At 48.2% G+C, this 25,093-nt stretch overlaps 1 long non-coding RNA gene across 1 annotated transcript; it reads right to left on the bottom strand.

Moving 5' to 3' along the window:
• Positions 1 to 13,372: 13,372 nt before the first annotated feature.
• LOC135275156 (uncharacterized) lies at positions 13,373 to 24,419 on the bottom strand. The gene is made up of 3 exons (XR_010342859.1): positions 24,145 to 24,419; positions 23,666 to 23,768; positions 13,373 to 13,448 (listed from the first exon to the last, which is right to left on the bottom strand). It is a non-coding gene; the product is annotated as an uncharacterized LOC135275156 (long non-coding RNA).
• Positions 24,420 to 25,093: the final 674 nt, after the last annotated feature.

Here is a 25,093-nt window from a genome sequence, read left to right as displayed (position 1 = left end):
CTTTACTTCATTTTGGCCATTCTTGTAGGTATGAAGAGGTATTGAATGGTTTTGATTTGCTGATAAAATTGTACATATTTTCATGTGTTTATTGATCACTTACATATCTTCCTTGGAGAAATGTCTATTCAGATCCTTTGTTCATTTTTAATAGAGTTATTTTTATTATTATTGAGTTGCAAGAGTTTTTAATATATTTTAGGTATACATATATGATATGTAAATATTTTCTCCTATCCTGTGAGTTGTCTTTTTTCTTTTTTGATAGTATTCTTTGAAGCACGAAATATTTTCATTTTTATGAAATCCAATTTACCTGTTTTTCCTTTTGTTGCTCATCTTCTTTTGTCTGGGGTTACTTCCTTCTGAAGAATACCTTTAGTGAGTGTCTACTGGTGACCAATTATCTGGGGGGTGTTTGGTCCAAAATTCCACTTATTTTACTTCCATTTCTAAAGGCTATTACCCTGGGTGTAGAATACTAAGTTAGGGTTTTGGGATGTTTTTCCCAGTATATCAATGATGTTATTTTTCTGTTTTCTGACTTCCATTGTTGCTATTGAGAAGTCTGTTCTGTCACTCCTTTGAAAATACTATCCCTTTTCTCAAGCTTCTTTTAAGATCGTTTTCTTTGTGGCTTTCTTCAGATTCACTATGATGTGCTTAGATATGGATTTTTTTTTTTGTATCCTACTGGGGTTCTTGAATTCATGAATATTGAAACTGGTATATTTCAACAGACCTGAAAATTCTCAACCATCATCTCTTTATGTTTCTCTTTCCTTTTAGAACTCCACTCCAATTACAACAGTAAGATGTTCTCACTGTATTTTCTCATTCATTCTTAAATATATTTAATCTTTTTGTCTCTCAGAATGCATTCTGGATACTTTCTTCTGATCTGCCTTCCAGTTTATTAATTTTCTCTTCAGATGTATCTAATGTACCATTAAACTGACTGTGAGTTCTTAATTTTTTATTTTTTAAAATTTATTTTGTTTGTTAAATTTACAATATTGTTTCTCATAGTTTTTTGTCACCCAGTATTTTTTAAGCATACTACACATTTTCCTTATAGTCTGTGTCTAACTATTCTAATAAAGTTTTTGTGTATGTTTCTGTTGTTCTCACTCAGTTTCTTATTTCCTTAAGTACCTGACTATTTTTCACTGTGTGCAAGACATTTGATTTGAAAAATTATTTGTAAGAATGATTTGTTACCTAAAATGATGCTATTTTTCTGCAGAAAGGATTTTTGTTTGCTTTTACCAAGAGTCTGGGAACTCTACCAGCATGGAACCACCTTAATTCAAGTTCAAAGTTTATGGTTTTCTGGATGACCCAGGTGACTAGAACCTATAAGTCTATGGGAGTTCACTATGCTTCATCATAACTTTCAGAGTGGCCATTTGAGATCCCAGTTGAAAGAGAAGAGAGAGGAACAGTTAGCACAGGCCCCACTTTTGGTAGGCTCTGGACCTTATATTTTTTCCTGAGGTGACCAAGACCATAGCTGCTTCTTCTGGATTAGTAAATGTCCTTAGAGAAAATGCAGCTTTGCATAGTAGGCTTACTTCTCTGGGTTCTCATTTTTTACCAGATTTTAGTCAGCTAATTCTTTATTCTCTTAGTAGCTCTTTGATACATTTAAGATGTTATTTTCCACATGGTTTTTTCCATCGTCCTCTTTGGGTGGTTTGGTCCTAATTAACTGCCCTCCTATAGAGTGTTTCATGCAAGTTCACAGCAATTCTATTGGGTGAGAAAGCAAAAAAACTTTTTTATCTGAGGAATGTGAGTCCCCTTTAAATTATCAGGCCCAGGGAGGCATTGGAATGAGACAGCAGTCACATCCCACCCCACTCCCTTGAGCTAAGTAATCATCTCCTGAAGCCACTTGCTATTTGGACTCTAGACTCACTAATGCCCCAAGAAACTATAAATTAACCTAACGATGTTGCACATGGACATTATACCTCATAACCTATACTAATATATAGCAAATTATTAATCAATGTTATTTCCGCTAACCTACGAGAATTCCTGAGAAACATCTTTTGTAATCCCTGCCTCTCCTGATTCATCTTTTATTCTTTCAAAGCTGGGGCCTCTCCTTTATTCGCTGGAGTACTTCCCAAGGTAACTTGGAAGTGTTTTCTGGGTTGCAGTCCTCAAATTTAGCCCAAATAAAATCTCTACTTATGTTAATTTTGCCTAAATTTCTTCCTTTAGGTCAAGATGGGTACATAGAATTACTTACATCTTGTTGATGTAGGAACTGAGGCTCAGAATGAAGAAATGACTTTCCCCAGATTGCACAGAGGATGTGCTAGAGCATGAACTGGACATCGATTAGCCAAAGTTCCATTAAGCACCTCCTTCACAAAACAGGTGCCAACGATATCTGCAAAACAGGAACAATAGATGCCCTTCTGTACCACATATCTGGGTGGATCAACTGACATTACAGTTTTGAAAGAATTTTCCAATGTGAAAAATTCTCTGCACACTGCAGAGATGAGTACAATGAAATTTTACTCAGCAATGACAGTGTCCTTTTATAGAAGTGGCTTTGACACTCGCTGGGATCTACATTTTTAGTTTAGGAGTTGAAATTGGGTTTAAAGCCACCTCCTCATTGTATTCATGCCTTTAGCATGTAATTAGCATCTACTCTGGGCAGACCTGTGCACAGAGATCTCCTGTCTCAGGGAGAATTGGACAAGACTGTATGACATGGTGTGATCAGTGCCTGGAGAGGTGCTGGGAGCAGTAGTCGGACAGCAGTGGTAGTAAACAAAACAGCTAACATTTATTGGGCAGTTACCATCTACCAAGCACTGACTGCTCTGAATTAGATACACACACACACACACACACACACACACACACACACACACGGTCCTCAAACGAGGTATGAGGAGGTATACTCATCACTTACCAGCTTGTGAGACCTTGGATGAGTTATTTTACATTTTTGAACAATGAGACTAACCATAGCCCCTACCTCCTAAGTGTGTCAATATAAAGGTCTCGATCAAGGCAGCTATTGTATACTAGCCCTGTGGTCCGATGAAAACCCCAAGGCTCAGAGAATTTAATCCACCTGCCCACCTTCCACGGCTGATAAGCAAACACTTCTGAGTACTTGCTATGTGTGGGCCACGGTGCTACGGGCTGGCCGTAATCAGAGCAAACATGGCCCCTTTCTCAGATGACTGAAACAGCCCAGTATCCAACTCAGAAGGCTGTGACTTTACCCCCAGCAAGGACAGCAGAGCATGGACAGGTCACGGCTTCCCTAGGGAAGTTCCTCCAGCTGGTTTGCAAAGCACAAAGAGGGGGTTTGCAGATGGAAAAGCTGAGCAGGACTGTTGCAGGCAGGGAGAACAATGCATGCTGAAAAGGAGGGCACAGCCCTTTTTCTTTCTTGCTCTGTCTGGGAGGAGCACATCCTTCACCTGCATTTTCCATCCAAGTGCTGACGCAGCATCCTTGTTACAAGGAAGTAGGTCACATTTCCAGTCCCTCAAAAGGAAACTGCTACCTCCATTGTGACAGAGTGTGAAACAGCCACCTCCGCTGCCTCCCCCACGTGCCTGTGGTCCTGGCTCCCTGGAGTTTGCTATTCCCAGAGCAGCTTTCCTTTTCCTGACCGCTGAGTGAGCCTCGCAGGGGAATTCATCAGCAGCCCCTGAGATGGCCCTGATAGAGGTGGGGGTGCAGTGGGGAGAGTCTGAGGCCGGTGTGGGTGCCACAGCCCGCCCTCTGATGCAGCTGACTTGTACCAACAGGGGAGTGGCTTTTCCCAAGGGAAAAAAAGCTCAGGTAGTGAACATTGCAAGGAAGTGGCTTCTCAAGCCCTACCTTGCCTATGATCTACTCACACGGAGCTTTGGGGCCTTCCGTTAGAGGACTGCAGAGACTCTGGGGACATCTCTGTATGAGAGAAAGCCTAAGCCTGGGCAACAGATCACACCAAGGACCTGTGGCCATGGACTTCATGCTGCCTGCACCTGCTTTCTGGAGCTGTCAAGGAAATTATTGAGCCCAGTCGCAAGCCACGCAGCCAAGTGTTAGATTCGAGCTAAGAATGCCGAGTTCTCTGGGAAAGCATGTGATGTGGTGGAAACAGTGACAATTTGGAGACAGATGGGTATCATGAGCAGAGCTGTCTGAAAAGGGCCCCAGAATTTCATTCCATGTCGTCTAAGCGATGAGCTACAGGAGGACCAGCCTGTTCCCGCAGATTAATGGCCCCCTCTTCCCACCACCATGTCAGGGGAACTATAATATCCCACTGGCCCCTGGGTGCTGGCAGTCAGCATCCCCAAACGACCTCTGCAAACAGCCATCTCCCCGATGCCACTCTGCCTGGATCCAAGCAGCCTGTGATTCTCCAGGGACTGAGCAATTCTCTCGTGTTTGCCCTTTCAAAGGGAGACTCCAAGGAGAGAAGGAGGGGAGCGTTGGGAGACCCCTGGCTCAGAAGGCTTCAGGCTGGGCCACTTCCCACCCTCAGCCCTCAGGGCCCCTCCACTCCTGCCTCCGTGGGGAGGGAACGAAGCCCTGGGTGGGGACAGTGCCCTCCAGGAAGGGCTCCACCGGACCAGGCCCTTCCAGCTGTTGTTTCGTCCAAGTTCGTTCCTGTATTAGTTTCCTACATCTGCCGCAACCAATTACCACAAACTCGGTGGCTTCAAACAACAGAAATTTATTCTGTCACAGTTTGGAGGTCAGAACTTCAAAACTGAGGTGTCGGCAGGGCCAGGTTCCCTCCAGAGGTTCTGAGGCGGCCTCGACTCGGGCCTCTCTCCCAGCCTCTGGTGGCTGCCAGCAGGTCTTGGTTTTCTTGGCTTGCTGCTGAGTTCCTCTGCTCTCTGCCCGCATCTTCACATCACCTCTCCTCTTTGTGTTTGTCTTCTCCTCTGTGTGTCTCTTTTAAAGACACTTGTCCCTGGAATCGGGGTTCACTGGACAACCCAGGATCATCTCATCTTGAGATCCTTAACTTAAACACATTGACAAAGAGCCCTTTTTCTCCTTTTTTTTGAGATGGAGTCTCACTCTGTCACTCAGGCTGGAGTGCCGTGGAGCAATCTTGGCTCACTGCAACCTCTGCGTCCCAGGTTCAAGCGATTCTCCTGCCTCAACCTCCCGAGTATCTGGGATTACAGGTGCCCACCACCACGCCCGGCTAATTTTTGTATTTTTAGTAGAGATGAGGTTTCACCATGTTGGCCAGGCTGGTCTTGAACTCCTGACTTCAGGTGATCCACTGGCCTCAGCTTCCCAAAGTTCTGGGATTACAGGTGTGAGCCACCCAGCGCCCAGCCCAAAGATGCCTTTTTCAAGTAAGCTTTCACTTGCAGGTTCCAGGGACTAGGATATGGACTGGGTGGCCACCATTGGACCCACTACAAGCCCCTTCCAGTTCCTCCAGAAGATGTAATGGGTCCCATTTCACTATCCAGAAAGAAGATGAACCTCTTATGTGTCAGGTACTTCTATACTGACTATCTCAATGTTTCTTCCAGCAGCTCACCAAGCTGAGTGTTCCTATTCCCTCTTTCCAGATGAGGAAATAGAGGATTGGGGATGTTAAGTAACTTGTCCAAGGCCACACAGCTAAAAATTATCACCAGGGCATGACACGCCAGGTCTACCTGTGTCATACAAAGGAGTCCCTTCTGGGTCTTTCCTGTTGCACGCCAGGGCTCAAGACAAATTCTACAACATCACAGGGGATGGGTTAACATACTTTCTTGGAGAGAGGGGCACTCATGAGCCAATAGTGAGTGAAAGGTGAGAACACAGGGAGCCCCCCAAAACCTCCCACCAGTCCCCAGAGAGGAGTGCCAGGGCCAGGGCACTGAGGACAGAGGTCAGAGTGCTGGTGTTGAGAGAGCAGAGGGAGAGAGTAGGGCAAAGCTCTCCTGGCGAAGGGCCTGGTGGGGAGTTGGCATTTTCTCAGGGTGTGGTGGCCAGCCATTGCAAGGTTGAGAGCCGGTGAATAAGAAGATCTATACCTTTTATTTATTTATTTTTATTTTATTTTATTTTTGAGATGGAGTCTCACTCTGTTGCCCAGGCTGGAGTGCAGTGGCACAGTCTCGGCTCGCTGCAACCTCCACCTCCCGAGTTCAAGTGATTCTCCTTTCTCAGCCTCCCAAGAAGTTGGGATTACACTCACTACTGTAATCCCAGCACTTTGGGAGGCCGAGGCAGGTGGATCACGAGGTCAACAGATCGAGACCATCCTGGTCAACATGGTGAAACCCCATCTCTACTAAAAATACAAAAAATTAGCTGGGCATGGTGGTGTGTGCCTGTAATCCCAGCTACTCAGGAAGCTGAGGCAGGAGAATTGCCTGAACCCAGGAGGCGGAGGTTGCGGTGAGCCGAGATCGCGCCATCACACTCCAGCCTGGGTAACAAGAGCGAAACTCTGTCTCAAAAACAGAAAAAAAAAAAAAGTTGTGATTACAGGCACGTGCCACCATGCCCAGCTAATTTTTGTATTTTTAGTAGAGATGAGGTTTCACCATTTTGGCCAAGCTGGTCTTGAACTCCTGACCTCAAGTGATCCACCTCGGCCTCCCAAAGTGCTGGGATTACAGGCATGAGCCAGCACGCCTGGCCTCCCATACCTTTTAAAAGCTCACCGTGTGAAGAAATATTAGACAAGCCCAAATTGAGGGATGTGCTGTAAAATTATTGGACTGTACTCAAAATGCCAAGGTCGTGACAGGTGAAGACAGCTGAAGGTACTGCTCCCAGGTAGAGGAGACTGAAGAGGCAGGAGGACAGAAGGTGATGCGTGAGCCAGATGCTCTTTCTGGGAGACAGGCAGCAGTGAACAGGGCTGCAGACCCGCTGCCGGGACCGCGTCACGAGCGCTGCTTTTGATCGCCGTGCTGCCCTCATGTGAGTATTTAGGGGCAATGGTACCATGTTTGCAACTGACTCTAATGTTCTAGAAAAAATATGTCCGTAGATAGAAAGAGACAAGCAAATGTGGAGAGTAGAGGGAAGGCTGTGTGGGAAGCCTTTGTACCATTGCCATTTTTCTGTAAATCTAGGATTTGTGTTAAAACTTAAAAGAAAAAGGTGAGGCTGCTGTGTGGAGAGCTGACTGTAGAAGGAGCGAGAGTGAGAGCAGGGAGTGTGGGGAGGGGTCTGTGCAGCAGAGAACCGGGACCGTGGTAGGGTGGACCGTCACAGTGGCAGTGGAGGTGGGGAGGGGTGAGATCAGAGATACGAGCTGAGACTGGAGCCATCAGGACCTCCTGGTGGGTTGGATTTGGAGGCTGTGGGGAGAGACAATAATCCAGATCTTTTAACTGGGTACAAAAAAAATAGAAAGGATGAGTAGGACCTACTATTCGATAGCACAACAGGGTGACTACTGCCAATAGTAACTTAATTGTACATTTTAGAACAAGTTAGAGTGTAATTGAATTGTAACTCAAAGGATAAACGCTTGAGCGGATGGATACCCCATTCCCGATGATGTGATCATTTCACAGTGCATGTCTGTATCAAAACACCTCATGCACCCCATCAATATATATACCTACTGTGTACTCAAACACAAAAAAAGATCTTACAGCTGAATGGAGGCCCTTTCCACATATGCGAGGGGCTGGGGGTGGGGGTGCCATTTAGGGTAATATCAAAAATCTGTGACCAGCAATGGCAAGGGTGCCTGGTTTCAAATGCCATCTCCAGAGCTGATGTCATGGAACGGTGTTTAACGCTGGGGAAGAGGACAAGCCCATCCAGGGAGTCGACGCAGGGAAAGCAAGAGGCGACGGAGTCTCCCATATTTAGAAGTCTCTTGAGAGAAGAAAGAGGCGTTCATTTTAAGCCCTAGGGGTGAGCGATTTACAATGACAATTTGTTAAGTGCTCCCTGAGTACCAGGCACTGAGCAGGGCATTTTCGACTTACTATCTTTTCCTTTTCTCCCAACAGCCTTGTGAGATGAGCCTCATTATCCCCATTTAAAGATGATGATACTAAGGCTCAGGGAGGTGAGGTGACTTGCCCAAGGCTGCACAGCCAGCAAGCAGCAGAGCTGGGCTTTGAACCCCGTCCATCCCCTGCTAGAGAACCTGCCTGGGAGTTCCTGTTTTCCATCACGTCTTGCTCTGCTTCCCCATAGGACTGAGGTCTCACTTCTTTGAAAGGAAGCCACACAGCTGTTTTTTCCTGACAGCTGTGAGGCTACTTTCCAAGGGAGGGAGTCTTTTGTTGCCAATCCAGCCCCTTCCAGGAAAGAGTCCCTGAACTGCAGGATTCCACCCACCCTTGCTCCTCTGACACGCAAAACTAGACCTGGCCGCTCCCAGGGTAAGCCCTTTGGCTCCCTGCATTCTCTGTTCCTCCTCCTCTGAAAACAGCTCCCAAGAGGGTGAGGCCCAGCATCCTGGTGTCCTGGTCCGTTCCCTGGATGGATGCAAATTTTCACTCCTAAATTTGTGTCATTTCATTCACGGAGATCAATAGCAATGGCTATGAGTCATTGAGAACCTACTGTGTGCCAGGCTTTCTCTGTACATTGAGTCTGATTTCCCCAAGACCAGGCAAAACTGATATTCCCATCCTCACTTTCAATACAGAGGGCCTGTGGCTCAGAGGGTTGAAGGGGCCTTTCTGAGGTCACAAGGTTGGGAAGTAGCTAAGGCCAGGATTCAGCCCACAGCACAGAGCTGCCCCACCGGTGCTCAGTAATGACTTCTTCAATGGACTCAAGTTCTCTGGAGGTTCTAACCACAAAGTTCCATCCAGCTTGTGAGCTTCAGGGTCATGAACACAGTCCAAGCCAAAAGGCAAAAAAGGTTTTGCTCCCTTGGCTCCAGCCCCTGCTGTAGGCCCTGGCTTTCCAACATCCATGCCTTCTGCCTGCTCTCTCTGTTCTAGCACAGCCTTACCCCGCCACACCCAGCCCAGCCCAAGCCAGACCCAGCCTGCAAAACACTCTGTTTCTCATCCCACCTTGAGTCTGCTTCTCTTCTGGGCAGCCCCAGTCTGGAAGGAGGAAAAAGTGGGAGGTAGGGGCCAGGTGCAGCCGGACCAGAAAAACAAAGAGAACTCCTTCTCGGAGGGCTGGAAGGCTTGGCAGCCTCACTGCTTTGGGCCCAGATGCATTCCTCTGCACACTGCCCAGCCTAGGAGAACAGGCCCGTATGTCCAATTCCACGGCTGGGTACAGAGAGTCCACCACATCAGCCAGGGCTGTCTAACTGCTGTGACCAGCAGCCTCTCGTCTCAGTGGCTTAGCACCATAAAGGGTGTTTACATTTTGGTTGTGTTTGCCCTTGTCCATGATGTCTGGCAATTATTTTAAAATACTCCAGCAAGCTATTTAAAATGGGGTCAGAGTGGTAAATTAAAGAAGACTTGGAAAAATGTTGATAATTTTTGGAAACTGAGTGATAGCTAAGATGAGTTACATTAGTGTGCTCTCTGCTTCTTTTGTATATTTGAAGCCTTTACATATGTTTATTTCTCCCTCATACAAAGTCCAATGATCGTGTCCCTGGCTCGTGACTCTCATGGGTGGTTTTCCTCCAATAGTTGCCCTGAGATACAGACCCCTTCTGTCTTTCTATCTAGGCTCTTCTACCATCTTGTGGTTCCAAGGTTGTCCTGGTGTCATCCTAACAGCCGACTGGGGGAAGAAAGAGAAGATGGCACAGCCACTACTTAACCCCTCATCCTGACAGCACCTAAATCGCTCTGCTCACACTGCATTGGTGAAAACTACTCATGTGGGAAGCAGGGAGTGCTGGGAAATGTAGTTCCTGGCTAGGCAGGCACCCACCAGCCCCACAACCAGACAGATGTGTAAGGGGAACTTGACCCTATATTGGTCAGTCGATCTTCTCAGCTTCATCCCCTGTGTGTTGGATGTGGTCATGTCAAGGATGGTGCACTAGGAAAGTGGCCTGGGCTCCTGTGAGGAGATGGAAAAGGGGCTGAACTCGTGAGTTGCCTATACAAGGCTTCCCAAACTTGTTCCATTATATACTTATGAACAGTCTTGGCTCACAGAGAGAGGGAGGGTGATGGGGAAGGAGGAAGCCCTCACCAGAGCTCTCTGGGCATCTGTCCTTCAATATACTGGTACCCCCCAGCCTGGCCCCACCACCTCCTTCTCAAAAGCAGAAAAGAATGTAATCCCAGCACTTTGGGAGGCCGAGGCGGGTGGATCACGAGGTCAAGAGATCGAGACCATCCTGGTCAACATGGTGAAACCCCGTCTCTACTAAAAATACAAAAAATTAGCTGAGCACGGTGGCGCGTGCCTGTAATCCCAGCTACTCAGGAGGCTGAGGCAGGAGAATTGCCTGAACCCAGGAGGTGGAGGTTGCAGTGAGCCAAGATCGCGCCATTGCACTCCAGCCTGGGTAACAAGAGCGAAACTCGGTCTCGGAAAAAAAAAAAAAGCAGAAAAGGAATCGTTTTACAAAATATGACCATTGGGGAGAAATGGGCTCAGGGCACAAGTGGTCTCTCTGAGTCATTTCTTATGACTGTGAATCTTCAATTGTCTCAAAATTTTTCAATAAAAAAGGTGGAGAGTAGCACAAACAAGACCATGGAGGACCCCAAAGCACTAGAGAGTGCCCTAGGACGGACCAAGGGCCTCTTTCTCCAGTCCCTGCCCTGCCTTCCAGGTCCTCTTTGAAGCATGGTTGCTCCAAAGTCCAGATCGGCCTGGCTACTCCGCTGCCCTGCTTAACTCTGTGGCTTACAGGATGGTGTCCAGTCTCTGTCAAAATGCCTCGTGGCCTGACTCTTCCCAAGCCATCTCTCCATACATAGCATCTTCCCTCTGCACCTGCGCCCCATCAATCACTCCGAGCCCTAGCTGTTATCCAAACTCACTGTGCTTCCTTTTCCTTGGTCCCTACCATGTGCTGTCCCTTTGAGCCCCACTCCACACATGGAAAATTCCCATACATGTTCCAAGACCCCCCTGCCCTGCAAGTTACCTCCTCTAGGCTCTATGTTCACCTTCAATCCCAGCATCCAATTGTCTACCTCAGTTTGTGGGTCTTTCTCTCTTGCTGAACTGTAAGCTCCTTGGGTGTAGACACTGTGACCCACTCATTTTGATGTCTGTAGTTCTCAGCATAAGGCCTGGGAAGTACTAGTTCTCACTAAAATGTTAATGATTGGCTAAATGGAGAAATGAATGAATGAATCAGTGAGGGAATGGAGAAGACAGCACTATGTCTTCTGCTTGTCTAGTAGGGTTGTTAGCAAGTTTAAAATGGTCCTCAGAGGGTATCCTGGGATCACTCTCCGCTGCCGCTACCACCACGCTCCCGTCCCACCAGCTACCTACACTTCACTTAACCCAATGGGTCCTTCTAGACCCTGGCCAGGCATTGCAGTGTGGTGGGAAAACAAGGGGACCTGCCACTGGAGAGACACGGGCTCAGAGCCTAACTCTGCCAGTTCCTCGGAAGACTTATAAAGTGTCGTGGCTCTTTGGAAAGTTTCCTTCTCTGCGAAATGGACGCAGTCACTGCTCCTCTCAGGGCTGATATGAGGATTACAGGAGGAGTGTATGCAGGAACACCTGGTTCAGCCCTACGAATGTTTGCTCCCATCTGATGAAGCCCCTCCCCTTGCCCATTAGTGACCTTTCTGTCCCTTCAAATCTTTGGTGGATGAATGGTGAGCACTGCACAGCCCATGGCTGTTAGTCTGGGATCCCCAGATGGATTATTAAAGCCTTGAAAGCAAGGGCCGATGGGGACTATTTCCTCTGTCCCCCAGAGGACCCAGCTCAGCAGGAAGCATGTATTGGGTTCAAGCAGGAAATCAAGACATCATTATGATCATCTTTTCCTTTCCTGGAGAAATACCCTGGAAGGTCGCTGTGACAAGATGACCGGCTGCCATTTTTAAGCACCTACTATGTGCTTTGCATTTTACATTTATTTTTATACTTAACCCTAACTATACAACAATTTAAAAGAGATACTCTCATTATCCTCATTTTAAAATTTTTAATATTTATTTTCTACTAGATAACTTAATCACATGCTTCAAAAATTAAAGGAACACAGTGAGAAGTCTCATCCTGTTCCTATTACCCTCCATTAAAGAATCATTTTTATTAGTTTCTAGTGTATTTCCCTGGAGTCCATTTATGTAAATGCCAGAATATGTTTTTAAATCCCCCTTGTCTGGCTGGGTATGGTTGCTGACACCTGTAATCCCAGCACTTTGGGAGGCAGAAGCAGGAGGATCGCTTGAGCCCAGGAGTTTGAGACCAACCTGGGTGACACAGAAAGACCTTGTCTCTAGAAAAAAATTCAAAAATCAATCAGGCATGGTGTTGCACACCTGTAATCCCAATTACCTGAGGGCCTGAGGTCAGAGGATCACTTGAGCCCAGGAGGTCGAGGCTGCAGTGAGCTGTGATCATGCCACTGCACTCCAGCCTGGGCAACAGAGCAAGACCCTGTCTCAAAAAAAAAGTCCCCCTTTTTCTTACATAAAGGCAATGCACTGTCCTAAGATTTGCTCTTTTCCTTCTACATTTTATCTTAAAAGTCTTTCTATGTCAATACACAGAGACTCTCCTGACTTTGTCCCACTGTCTGGGGGTAATTTTAGGCAGTAAGAATTAAAGCTCAGAGAGGCAAAGGTACTTGCTCACAGTACCACAGACAGGAAGTGAAAAGGACTTACTCCCAGGTTCCCAGGTCCTTCCCTTCTCTCTCTCTCTCTCTCTTTCTCTTTCTCTTTCTCTTTCTCTTTCTCTTTCTCTTTCTCTTTCTCTTTCTCCTTCTCTCTCTCTCTCTCTCCCTCTCTCTCTCTCTCTCAGTAGAAACAGTGTCTCATTCTGTCACCCAGGCTGGAGTACAGTGGCATGATCATAGCTCACTTATAACCTAGAACTCCAGGCTTCAAGTGATCCTCCCCACCTCAGCTTTTCCAGTAGCCAGGACTATAAATGCCACTAGACCCGGCTAATTTTTTGAAAACTTTTTTTGTGGAGACAAGGTCTGGCTGTCTCCCAGGCCGGTCCTGAACTCCTGGGCTCAGGGGACCCTCCTCGGCCTCCTGAAGTGCTGGAATTGTAAGTGTGAGCCACTGCACCCAGTGTTTTTCTTCTTTTTTCTTTTTACACCTAGAGAAGCTTCCCTGGGTCTCTCTGGAAAACACAGTGTAGAAGAGTTATAAAGTGCTGTGGCTCTTTGAAAAGGGACTGCTTCACAGATCAGCTTCCCTGGCTAAGGAAGCTGGCTCTAGGCCCCTGGAAATACCTGAGGAGGTGACATACCTGGATCCCAGCATCAGCTGGGTGGTCCAGAATGCTGGTCCTAGAGAGGCGGCCTGGGTTCTAGTCCTGGCCCTGCCACTGAGTGGCATATGACACCGGCCATGAGACTAACTTCCTCTGAGTCTCAGCTTCTCCATCTGTAAAATAAGGATGACAGTTGTATTAGGGTTTTCCAGAGAAACAGAGTCAATAAGAGGTAATGGATAGAGATATAGCTTTATTTTAAGGAATTGGCTCGTATGGTTGTGGGGGCTGGTAAGTCCAAAATCTGTAGGGCAGCCCAGCAGGCTGGAAACTCAGGGAAGATTTCCTTATTACAGTTGAGGGAATATCGTTTCTTCTTCAGGAAACCTCGGTGTTTGCTCTTAAGGCCTTCAACAGACTAGGTGAGGCCTACCCACATTATCAAGGGTAATATTTTGACTTAAAGTCAACTGATTATGTAGATGTTAATCAGGTCTCACTCTGGAGTGCAATGGCACGATCACAGCCTACTGTAGCCTCGAACTCCTGTCTTCACAGCAATATCTAGACTAGCAGTGGACCAAACCACTGGGCGTAGTAGCCCAGCCAAGGTGACAAAACCGTCACAGCAGTCCTACCCCACAGGGAAGTTGTGAGAAGAGGGCTGGGCACAGCATGGAAATGAGTGCAGTCAATGCAATTGAGTGGTAGCTGCCATATTGTTCACTGCGCTACTGGGGGTGTTTCTGTGTTTGAGGGGGCGTGACAGCAGTTATGCAGGACCCCCTGAGCCAGGCCCTGGAGGGACAGAGATGATGAGGTTGGGTACGAGCCCTTGAAGAGCTCAGAGCAGGGGCTGAGAAGGAGAAACGCAGACACGCAGACCATAGACCGTGTCAACACGGAGATAATGCCTCTGAGTGGACAGCGCACAGAAGCCTGGGGAAGCCCAACTGGTGAGAGGTGAGCCAGGGGCAGCTTCTCAAAGAAGGGGACAAAAATGATTTGTTTTAAATTATTTTTAAAATAATTAAAGCAGAATTAGCCAGGTGAAGAAAGAAGGAAGGGCAAAAGAATAGAGGAACATTCCCGGCAGACCAGCAAGTGCTAAGCCTTGGAGGCCTGAGAGAGGCAGGGAACTGGCGTGAGGAGGGGGCCAGGTGCTGCGGCTGGAGAGAGCGGAGGGTCCTGGTCACTCGGGCGTCGTGGGCCAGGCCAAGGAGTCGGCCTTCCTCTCCACAGTACACACAGCTTGCACAAGCACTCACTATGTGCTAGGCATGGTACTGAACAGGCCTCGCAGGAACTGCTGATTTTCACCCTAGTTCTGTAGGAGGTAGGTGCTGTTAGCATCCCTGTCAGGTAATTGCAAAGCCATGCAAAGCTGGAAGTTTGGGCTGAGATTCAAGTCCACCCCACTGGCTCCAAAGATGAAGCGGGTGACAGGGGGCTGGGGGTGAACACGGGGGTGCGGGGATGGCTGTGCAGGGTCTAGATTGGTTTGTTGAATTCCAGGCAAGGGCAACAACCAAGGTAGGGGGCTCAGGAGCACTTGGAGATGTGAATGCTGGAGACGGAAATTCACACACACCATCAGCAGTAGAAGTTGGCCATGCTCTCAGCAATGTTCACTCAGCACGTGCCAGCCTAAATCCTCCCCAAATCTCTGCAGAAGGGGTATAATCATTTTCATTCCGAGATGAAGAGACTGAGGCTCTCAGCCAAACCCCTGGCTATAAAGGAGGCTGGGAATGCAGAAGGTCTCAGGCTGTCTGCATGACCATCCTGAGTAGAATCAGGACTCTGTAGGCAGGGATAACTTGGGAAATGGATATCCAGTTGGAAATTGACAGCATCTGCTCCATGGAGGCTCAGAGAGGTCAGATATTAGCCCAAATGACACAGCTGATAAATTTCTACTGGGATTTAAACTCTGTCCAGTATTGTGTGCACAACCCTTCCCCGGATTCAGCTGCCTTCCAGGAACGGATCTCCACTCCTTGGCATTGCACTAAAGCCGACCATTCACTCAGGCATCCCAGCTCTTTCATTCCTTCACCCCCAGCACTGCCTGCCAGCACTGGGCTCCGGCCGTCCGCCCTTGATTCTGTGAGCACTTCCTGCCATGGGCTGTCCCGCCACAACGGCTCTAAAGCTCCCTTGGCCACAGTCCATGCATGCCCCAAACTCTGATGCCTGTTTTTATCTGTCATTCTTTCCAAGTTCTCTGTTCTCCAGTCCTTCCTCCCCAGCCCCTCTTTCCCCAGAGGCTTCCTCAGCCCCAAAGGCCACAGAGAATGAATGACATCATCTGAGCTCAGACCTCACTGGACCCAATTATCAGGCTATAAGTGGAAGCGCCCTACATTTTCCCACAGGAAAGTGCCCTTCCACACTCCGACTCCCTGCTTCTGGGGATCTTGGCAGAGTCCACAGCTCCAGCCTAAAGAAAATTGAGCCCCTTCCCCATGGAGACGCTGTTCATGTCTCTTTTCTGTCCACTGGGCTTTCTCAGCTCCCAACCTGGGCATGAGGCAGCTTTCTATAGAGGGGAGGCAGCACCATGGGATCATTAAAAATAGCGTGGAAGCCTTTTGGACCTACCTACATTGACATCCAACTCCTCCTCTTGCCACATCTGTGACCTTGGCCAAGTGACTTCAGGGCTCTGGGATTCTATTGTCTCATTTTAAACTGGGAAAAATAACAGATATCATCTCATTAAATCCTTGTAACACTCCTCTGAGATATATGTATTGGTCCCATTTTAAGATGAGTAACTGTATTAATCTGTTCTCATGCTGCTAATAAAGACATACTAGACACTGGGTGATTTATAAAGGAAAAAGCTTTAATTGACTCACATTCCACATGGCTGGGGAGGCCTCACAACCATGGTGGAGGGTGAATGAGGAGCAGTCACGCCTTACATGGCGGCAGGCAAGAGAGAGAGAGCCTATGCAGGGAACTCCCCTTTATAAAACCATCTGATCTTGTGAGACTTATTCACTATCACTAGAACAACACAGGAAAGACCCATCCCCATGATTCAATTAACCCTCCCACTTGGTCCCCTCCACACCCCATAACACATGGGAATCATGGGAGCTACAATTCAAAATGAGATTTGGGTGGGGACACAGCCAAACCAAATCAGTAACCAAGGACAAAGAGTTAGACAATTGCACAAAGCCACAATTTGTCCACGGTGGCACCAGGGCCTGGATTAGAACTCTGGCATCAGGAGAGTTCTGAAATGCCAAGGAGTGTGTGGAAGCTCATTCACTGGTGAAAGTGGGAGGGTGAGGGGGGAAGATACTTAGGTTCCAGACTTGGCTTGGGGCACAAAGTGAGTTACTTTGTTGGAGACTCAGCTTTTCCAGCTGTAAAATGGGGATGACAGTCCTTGCTTCAGATCCAGGAGGTAAAGCTTCCTGGATCTCCACCATTCCTGCATTGCAGGTCACAGTTTTCAGCTCCCCTGTATTATTTACTAATGATTTTGTTTCTTCTTTAAACAGACTAAGATTTATTATTCAAATATATATATTGAAAAGGAATTGAAATGAAACTTTCTATCACTACCATAAAAAGAAGACCAGGCACATTCACCATAAATAGAAGGTAATCATGAAAATAAATACAGTGAAGCCAAAACTGGGGCTCTGCAGCTGCAGAAGAGTGGTAAAGACCTGATTTCACTGACCTGCTGCCCTGCCCTGCTCTGGGTGCACTTCCCACCCCTTCCTAATTCCTGGTTGGTGCTTGGAAATGGAAATGTTAGCTCCCCTCTCCCAGCCCTGTCCCTCCCAGAACAAGCAACTCACGGGAAGAAGCTGGCCTTCTTCCTTCAAAGGGCAGAGCAGCCACAGCAGCAACTGCCAATTACACTCAGATGCCATCCCTGTCATCACTGACGGCCTTGAAAGAGGACTGAGGTTTTCTGTTGACCATAACTAAACATGGCATGTGGCATGTTGTCCCCAGCAACATGCATGTTGTCCATCCCCAGACCATGGCATGTTGTCCTCAGCAACTGTCCTGAGCCTTCTCACACTGGAGCTAAATGGCTGCCACGGGTGCCAGGAACCTGCAGTGCTCTAAGACATCTTTGGCTCCCCATGGCCTGGAGGAACAAATCCACCTCAGCTCCCCAACCACATCCTTATTGTCCCGGCGGTATATTCTCAAGCCACATTTCCTCCCTAAATGTGAACCTTCCATTGACTATCCTATAGGCTGAATGCCCTTAGGCAAGGCACTCAAACTCTCTGAGTCCCAGAGCCCCAAGAGGGCACAGTCCCCTATTTCATTGGCTCCTCCTGAGGCCCTAACAAGAGAACGTCCCTAGGCAGCAGTGTCCCTGCTTCCCATGGGGCGGTGCTCCCTCTGGCAATGTTAACACGTGGTTTTTCAGTCTGCATTGGTTTCCCCAGGTGGGCCCTCTCTGCTCAGAGTGCTTGTCCTCCACCAGCTGGCTCCATGATCTCCCTCATGCTCAGCTCTCAGCTGAGGGTCACCCACTCCAGGAAGTCCTCCCTGACTTCAGACTGGCTCAGGTCCCTGTTATTGCTCCAAAAACATGTGCCCCCTTCAGAACACCACTTTGATTATTTGAACTGCAGTCCCTGCCCCTAAGCTCCATGTAGACCAGAGCTATGTCACTTCTGTTGCTCCTGTAGCCCAAGCACCTCCTCCAGAGCCTGGCACAGGATCAGAGCCCAAAAATGGATCCTGTCATTAGAATGTTGGGACTCATCAGCCTGGGGGGAATAGGTGGTACGGCCACCTCTCTATCTTACTCCTTCTGGTATCCAGATGGTGTGTGTCCTTCTCCTTCTTCTTCTTCTTCTTTGAGACAGAGTCTCACTCATGTCACCCAGGCTGGAGTGCAGTGGTACGAACCTCTGCCTCCCGGGTTCAAGCAATTCTGCTGTCTCAGCCTCCTGAGTAGCTGGGATTACAAGCACTTGCAGCCAGACACAGATAATTTTTGTATTTTTAGTAGAGACGGGGTATCGCCATGTTGGCCAGGCCGGTCTTGAACTCCTGATCTCAGATGATCCATCCACCTTGGCCTCTCAAAGTGCTGGGATTACAGGGGTGAGCCACTATGCCCAGCCATTCACCTTCTCTGCCAAAACACACCCCTATCCCACCTTGTCCCATTTACAGAGTTTTTCTCTTTGGATCCTCACAGCCTCTCTGTGAGGCAGCAGAGCAGATTTTCATTGGATTTTTCGACACAGAAACTGAAGCCCAAGAAGCAAACATGACTTGCCTGAGCCCCCAAAGCTGAGAAGTGGCCAGGCCTTGAAGCAAACTAGAGCCCCTATTTTGAAACTCATTCCTAGTGTAGGTGTCCAGCAGTGGCACAGTCATGGCTCACTGCAGCTTCCACCTCCTGGGCCAAGCCGTCCTCCCACCTCAGCCTCCTGAATAGCTGAGATTATGGCACAGGTCACTGCACCCAGCTAGTTTTTTTATTGTTTGTAGATCTCCCTATGTTGCCCAGCCTGGTCTTGAACTCCTGGACCTAAGTGATCCTCCCACTTCTGCCTCCCAAAGTGCTGGAATTACAGGTATGAGCCACCATACCTGGCCTGTATTACCTTCTTTTAATTGTATCTGTGTAGCACCTGCATGATTAAACAAAGTTTTTTTTTTTTTTTTAGAGACAGGGTCTCTCTATATTGCCCAGGCTGGAGCGCAGTGGCTATTCACAGGCGCGATCCCACTACTGATCAGCACAGGAGTTTTGACCTGCTCCGTTTCTGACCTGGGCCAGTTCACCCCTCCTTAGGCAACATGGTGGTCCCCGGCTCCTGGGAGGTCACCATACTGATGCCGAACTTAGTGCGGACACTGATCGGCATAGCGCACTACAGCCCAGAACTCCTGGGCTCAAGTGATCCTCCCACCTCAGCCTCCTGAGTAGCTGGGACTACAGACAATTTTAATGCAAACTGAAACAAATGTAATTTCTAGTCATAGTAGAAACTTTTAACAGTACAGAAAAGCATTCGAATCACTGGGTTTCTCATCACCAAAAGATAAGCTTAGAATGAGAATGTATTTTCTTCCAGTCTTTTTTCTATGCAAGTAGTTGTGTTTTTCAAGCGTCTTCTTTTTTCTCTTATGGTTACTCTGTCTTCTTAAAGTCACCATCTTAAATCATTTTAAAAGTATGTAAGTTTGAGCCTCTGATTGCCCTAGTAGCTCATGGTACTGAGATACACATCCTTTTAACTCGTTCTCTTTTCCGACTCTCCCTTATGGTGATCATTTGCCTTGTGTAGATTATCGTTTTTTATTGTAACCTCATCTTTTCCCCGGGCTGTGACTTCTATGAGACTCCCATGCACACTGGGTTGGGAAATATTTTTGAAAATCATCTTCCTCTTTGCTCCTGCTGGTGTCCTGAGCTTTTACTAGGCAAGACCAATTTTTACAGTATTTTCTTGGTTCAGGCTTCCTGTAATAGTTGGGTAGTGTGCATTCAAACTCCATTCACCCACATGGTACAGGCCTGTGATTTCAAGTTCCCAAAGTATATTTTTTAATTCCAATTGAGAGCCCAAAGTTAAGATGACACTTTGGATGGTGTTTCTCTAGTCCCTCCTTCCATAGAGGGCTATGGCAGGATAGGTGATACGGTTTGGATGTGTCTCCATCCAGATCTCATCTTGAATGGTAGCTCCTATAATCCCCAGATGTTGTGGGACCCAGTGGGAGGTAATCGAATCATGGAGACAGGTTTTTCTCATGCTGTTCTCGTGATAGTGAATAAGTCTCATGAGATCTGATGGTTTTATAAAGGGCAGCTCCCCTACACACGCTGTCTTGCCTGCCACCATGTAAGATGTGACTTTGCTCCCCCTACACCTTACACCACGATTGTGAGGCCCATTAGACCTCTTTTTCTTTATAAATTACACAGTCAGTCTCGGGCATTTCTTCATAGCAGTATGAAAATGGACTAATACAATAGGTGAGATTCTGCTGTGGCAATAAACAAACCCCAACTCCCAGTGGCCTAACACAGCAACCAGGTTGTATTTCTTCCTTATACTCCATGTCCACCAGGGATCAGTTGAGAACTCTGTACCCGACATCCTCCCTCGGGGACCAAAGCTGAAGGAGTAACCACTCTCTTGAACATTCCCAGTCTGGACAACCTGCGCAGGCATTGACATGCTCTGAAATATTCCGTCAGGAAACCTGCCTGCCGAGGTCTTCGCTTCCTTCAGGCATCTCACTTCTACCTGGCTACCACAGCACGTCAGAACCACATCTCTGCTGTCCCAACAGGGGATTCCCTTTACTTACTTTCAATTCAGCCACATGTTTTTAATACTTCTGTTTGATCCAGCTCTTCTAGGTGTTTCCATCAGTTATGGCGAGGAAGGAGAAGTGTCAACTCAGTTTGTCATGCTGCCAGGATCGGAAAACTTTACATTGTTTCTTCAAATTGGGAACATGCTGTTTTGTAACCCTTTTTCATTTACCACTATGTATATTCTTCAGAAGCACCTTTTGTTTTGGTTTGGTTTGGCTTGGTTTATTGAGATGGGGTCTCCCTCCATCACCCAGGCTGGAGCACAGTGGCACTATCTTGGCTCACTGCAACCTCTGCCTCCCAGGCTCAAGTGACCCTCCCACCTCAGCCTCCCAAGTAGCTAGGACTACAGGCATGCGCCACCAACCCTGGCTAATTTTTGTATTTTTTTGTAGAGACAAGGTTTTGCCATGTTGCCCAGGCTGGTCTCAAACTCCTGAGCTCAAGCGATCTGCCTGCCTCTGGAATTGCTACTCAGTCATCTATCAACGAATGCACCGTAATTTATTAATCCAATCCCCTCATTGTGCATTTAGGTTGTTTCCAGTCCCCCTTAATGTCAATTAAGAACACAATGAATATCCTTATATGCAGAGATGACTTTCAAAATATGTAGCAACTGGTATGCTCTGGGCTCAGTTAGAGTGGGCGGGGGTCACAAATGACTTGTTTGCTACACTGTGCTCACACTGCATGGATATTTATCTTTGCACACATCTTATGATTTCCCTGCGTAGATTTTAAGAGGTAGAATTGCTGAGTGGCCCAAGAAATAAGGGAATATTTTACGACTTTTAATATCTACTTTTTTTTCTTTTTTTCTAGAGAGAGAGTGTCACTCTACTGCCCAGGCTGGAGTGCAATGGCACAATCATAGTGCACTGCAGCTTTGAGCTCCTGGGCTCAAGTGATCCTCCCGCCTCAGCCTCCAAGTACCTGGGATTACAGACTTGAGCCACAATAGCTGGCTAACATCTAGTTCTAAATGGCTCCAACTTAATTCTCACTTTGAAGAATCGCCTTTTCTAGTCTCATGGGTGCTCATCTAGTAAGGAGTCAAGAAGGCACTAGAATGCAATTTCTCACCAGAGACTCCCTTCCCTGGTCAGCAGAGTTCATAGTTCCCTACGGGAGGCTGATAATGCTAATGGCTTCACAGGGTGTCCAAGGTTCCTGGAAGACCTGGAAGCCAGAAGAAGAGAAGGTGCGGGGGTATAGCTCAGGGGTAGCGCCTCAGACTGCAGAAGAAGGGAAGTTGGAGACACAAGCGTCCATGGATAAAGCACACCCCTGCCTTTTCAGGGAGGGGTTGGGAGGCTCATGGTCTGGAGGGGATTCAAGCTGCAGACATGTCAGTGTCCTCAAAGACCTGCCCTGGGCTAAAAGCATTGTCCCAACGTCTGGGCTCAGATCTGCTCCACTTCCAGCTGCATGGCCTTGAGTAAGTCTGTCCTGGCTGAGCCTCAGTTTTTTCATCTGTCATGTAGGATGATGGTATGTGTGCCTCCTCCCAGGGTTGTGGAGGGGCATACAATAAACAAGATCATGTGCATATTCCTCAGGCCAGGTGTAGGACATCACACTAAAGGAATGACAGAAGGCGAGGCATAGTGGCTCATGTCTGTATACCCAGCAGTTTGGGAGGCTGAAGCGGGTGGATCACCTGAGGTCAGGAGTTCGAGACCAGCCTGGCCAACATGGTGAAACCCCATCTCTACTAAAAATACAAAAATTAACCAGGCATGGTGGCAGGTGCCTGTAATCTTTGCTACTCAGGAGGTTGAGGCAGGAGAATCTCTTGAACCCAGGAGGTGGAGGCTGCAGTGAGCCGAGATCGTACCACTGCACTCCAGCCTGGGCAATAGAGCAAAACTCAGTTTCTAAAAAAAAAAAAAAAAGGAAAAGAAAGAAATGACAGGAACGAGGCAGAGAACCGTGGCAGCAGCTCTTCAGGTGTGTGAAGAGAGACTTGTGAGCCCCTCACCCTTTCCTTCCACAGGCTGGGAGTCCCAGTTCCTCCAGTGGTTCTTCAGGAGGGAAGGAGGCCAGAAAACCAGGAATGATCTTACCTGGAAGGGGAGGAGGCCATCTCGTGCACTCTGGGGCCTCAGCACCTCATATTCCTCCTAAAGGCCCTTTCCTTACTGTAGACTCAAAGGCCCCCCACCTCTGGCCCCGAGACCCCTCTAACCCCATCTCCTACCCCTCTGTATGCCCTACACCACACCAGCCTCTTTGTCGCACTTTGAACACACCAAGCAGTCTCCAGCCTCCGGGCCTTTGCACTTGCTGTGATCCTAACTAGAATGTTCTCCCTGGGCCTTTAAAAATTCAGTTCCTCGCTTCATTCAGGCCTCGGCTCAAATATCACATCTTCAGAGAGGCCTTTCCTGGCTACCCCATCTAAACTAGCAGCTTGTCTCTGCTACAGGGGTTTTTCTGCCCACTGTCTCCAACCCTCAGACCTCACAGCAATCAGGTCAGTTGACTGACCCCACTCCGGGGTTGACCTGCGACAAGCCTAGCCACTTGCAGTGCCCATGGCCCTGCATACCGTCTCAGATGGCCCTCAGCCCATCTGTTAGCACTTATCCTTCCCTAAAATTATTTCATGCATTTATTTATGTGCTTGTTCATTGTCTGTTGCCTCACACATAAAATATAAGCCCCACAAAGGCAAAAGCTTTGCTTTGTTCACTGCGGTACCCACAGCCCGTAGAGCAGCAGTGGATGCCCAGCAAACACGGACTCCCCTTCAGAGGGGCACAGTCCTTTCATTCATCCCTGGTTTGGCCATTTCGCAGCAGTGAGACCTTGGAAAAGTCACTTCTCCCTGACTCTCAGTGCAGGGGTTTGGCTCAGGGGTAGAGCATGCAGAATGTGGCTCACATCCCTTCGCAAGAGTGTCACCACTGCAGCATGCCCGGTGCTGGGTACAGCAAGTGCTGCTTCCCCCGCCTTCAGAGCAGATCCACTAGGAACAGGTGACACGTGTCACCTCAACGCTTTTGCTTAGCTCGAGGAGGGAACCTGTTGAAAGGAGCTTCTCACCGTCACCCCACCCTGCTCCCCAGCTGGGCTTTTTTCGCAGGCTCCTGCAGACCTCATGAATAATTGATGATGCGTGGGTCCCTTTCCAATCTTCTCATAGTCCCTAGGGAAGAAAAGAAGTCTTTCTGTTTTGTTTTGATCCTTTGACTTGGCCTCCCTGCCTGCCGGTGAGTCACCCTGTCTTCATTCTGCAGCTGATCTGCAGCTGATCCGAGGCCTCCCCTTGGAACCCCAGAAGCAGGGCCAGGAAAACAGCTTCCCCAGTGTGTGGGTGGCCAGGCCTCACGAGCAGCATGCCCAAGCTGGCCTGGCATTCTGGAAGCAATTCCTGCTCACCTGCAGACACCAGGCAGAACCCCTGTTCCTTCCCGGGCATCCTCAGACCCATCCCTGAGACTAAGCCAGGAGGGTACACACGTGCCCAAGAATGGACCGTCTATGCCCCCGTAGGGAGCCACACACAGTTCATGTGTACTGACCATGGATAGTCATCGTGCTGGATGCTTCACACATCTTGTCTCATTCCTTCCTCCAACTCCCTTGAGAAGCAGGATGGTTGGTCTCATTACACAGCTGAGGAGGCAACAGAGAGGTGAAGTAACTTGCCTAAAGTCACACAGCTATCAAGTGGCAGACGTGTCTGCCTCCGTGTCAGCAGGGAGACACATCACACATTCGGGAGAGCTTCTGGGATTGCCTACTCTGTTGGGCCAGGACCTAGAGTCACGCTCGACTAGCAAGGGCCCAGCCAGCTCCCCAGCAGCCCACCCCACCCCCAAAGGACATAGAACAGACATTGCAGGAATGACGCCCTGCCACGCCATGGCCCACACTTCACCCACCTCCACTTAGGAGCATTTATTCACCCCCACCTTTGGTGCAATGATCACACACTTCGCCGATCACGCCCCTAAGCCGAGCACTCCCCTGGGAGTCAAAACCCCTGAATTCTGCCATCAGCTCTGGCCCTGAGCTGCTGTGTGACTTGGGCAAGTCATGACTTTCCTGTTTCCTTGCTCGTACAATGATAGATTTTGATGTTCCCTCCTGGGAAATCCAGGTTCTAAAAGCAACGATCCCCGTGGGGTGATTTTTATTTTATTTTTATTTTATTATTATTATTTTTTTGAGATGGAGTTTCGCTCTTGTTACCCAGGCTGGAGTGCAATGGCGCGATCTCGGCTCACCGCAACCTCCACCTCCTGGGTTCAGGCAATTCTCCTGCCTCAGCCTCCTGAGTAGCTGGGATTACAGGCACGCGCCACCATGCCCAGCTAATTTTTTTTTGTATTTTTAGTAGAGACAGGGTTTCACCATGTTGACCAGGATGGTCTTGATCTGTTGACCTCGTGATCCACCCGCCTCGGCCTCCCAAAGTGCTGGGATTACAGGCGTGAGACACCGCGCCCGGCCCGATTTTTATTTTTT

This window comes from Aotus nancymaae, unplaced genomic scaffold, assembly GCF_030222135.1.
Source record: "Aotus nancymaae isolate 86718 unplaced genomic scaffold, 86718_ANA_hifiasm-v0.15.2.pri h1tg000015l_1, whole genome shotgun sequence".
In the NCBI taxonomy this organism is placed as follows: Eukaryota; Metazoa; Chordata; class Mammalia; order Primates; family Aotidae; genus Aotus; species Aotus nancymaae.
This window is presented reverse-complemented; position numbering and strand designations above follow the sequence as displayed.